Here is a 1,747-nt window from a genome sequence, read left to right on the forward strand (position 1 = left end):
TGTGTGTGTGTGTGTGTGTGTGTGTGTGTGTGTGTGTGTGTGTGTCATACCGAACCAAGCCTGCTGTTCTCCTTGGACCTCGATAGCCAGACCAAAGTCAGCCAGCTTCACCGCAGCGTTCTTACACTTGCTGGCAAGCAGCAGGTTCTCTGGCTGCGCGTACAACAACACAAACACATTGACGTCAGTAACTTTTACAAGATACATTTCTTCAACACATCATTATAGAACCTTTATAAAGAAACAAGTTTCCTCTGTTTGTATTTTGTGGATGAGGTGGAGGACGTTCTACAAACTGTTCCAGAACTCACAGTAAAGCTCTTGTTCTTGGACTGCACAGTATCAATAGTCCCATTATTTATTCAGTGTGAGAAATCAATGCCACATAAACAACTTATTCTACTTATTTAATACTCTACTATGAAGTAATACTAAGAAATAGCTGTTATTTTTAATTCCTCCCACAACGAAGCAACACACCCCAACTGAGAGAGACGCAAAACTCTCTTTGCAGTCATTCTGAGAGTCTTTGTGGTCATTCTGAGAGTCTTTGCAGTCATTCTGAGAGTCTTTGCAGTCATTCTGAGAGTCTTTGTGGTCATTCTGAGAGTCTTTGCAGTCATTCTGAGAGTCTTTGTGGTCATTCTGAGAGTCTTTGTGGTCATTCTGAGAGTCTTTGTGGTCATTCTGAGAGTCTTTTGTTGTTGTTTTGCATCTCCTAGTGGATCTTTAATCTCTTTGAGGTTGTTTGAACAGTCTTCATACAGAGGTTCTGTTTGAGGAGCACTAGGCCTTTCAGCTGCGGTCTGTTCAGTAATCCATCCATGATGCTAATAAGTGAACTACCACCTTCTGACTCCGGTAGGAGGGCCACTCAGATCTCTGATTTAAACTTAAAACAAGTTTAAAAGGAAAACAGCACAGAAAGTCTGTCAGACTGGAGGAGTAAGAACAGCTGTGGATGCAGCACACACATTCAAAGCGACACTATATTCTAAAACACAGACACACAAAACACAAAGACACGCACTCATAGGCTGAGACAGACAGATGGGACATCCGTTTGTTTACTTGAGGAAGACCAAACACAGCTTGTCTTTTTGCAGCAGTCGTGTCTTTCCTGCTCAGACGCTGATGTAACAGCAATCTGACAAACAGCCACAGAGTCCACAGCAAACAGAGACAACAGCTCCTTGTTTTACAGTTAGCACCGATACCGACGGACCTCTGCCAACAATCATCCCGTCACAGAACAACAGCTGGATGTTGTGCTCCAGCTGCAGGACGACCATGATGTCACCCTCTGCTGGCTGATTTAGAAACTCAATCAGAGGACGCTTGACTCCTCAACAGGAGGCTGAAACCTACTCATGCAATGAAATCACGTAACGGACGGTACATGTAACTCCAGCAAGAAGAGACTTGTTTACTTTCTTGCTGAGAGTCAGACGAGAAAATGTATACAATTTTTATGTCCGTGAATATAGTAATATGAAGCTGCAGCTAGCGGGCCAGCAGGGTAGCTTAGCTTAGCTTAGCATAAAGACTGGAAACTGGGAAACAGCTAAAAGAAATGTTAGTTAGTTATTATATCCATTAATCAAAATCAGTACAGAAAATCTAAATTTTTAAAGTCTTGTTCTGTCTGACCAACAATCTAACAATTAAATGATGAACAATAAATAATCCTCACATTGGAGAAGCTAGAGCCAGCAGATCTTTGGAAATTGTGCTTGAATAATAACTT

General features: G+C 41.9%; 1 long non-coding RNA gene across 1 annotated transcript in view; it reads right to left on the minus strand.

The window, feature by feature from the left end:
* Positions 1-6: 6 nt before the first annotated feature.
* Positions 7-1,747, minus strand: part of LOC116379441 (uncharacterized) — a 4,658-nt gene continuing 2,917 nt past the window's right edge. The window contains exon 3 of the long non-coding RNA XR_004212419.1: positions 7-153. This is a non-coding gene — a long non-coding RNA (uncharacterized LOC116379441). The remainder of the gene's footprint in view (positions 154-1,747) is intronic.

This window comes from Anarrhichthys ocellatus, unplaced genomic scaffold, assembly GCF_004355925.1.
Source record: "Anarrhichthys ocellatus isolate YVR2014 unplaced genomic scaffold, GSC_Weel_1.0 scaffold4323, whole genome shotgun sequence".
NCBI classification, from domain to species: domain Eukaryota; kingdom Metazoa; phylum Chordata; class Actinopteri; order Perciformes; family Anarhichadidae; genus Anarrhichthys; species Anarrhichthys ocellatus.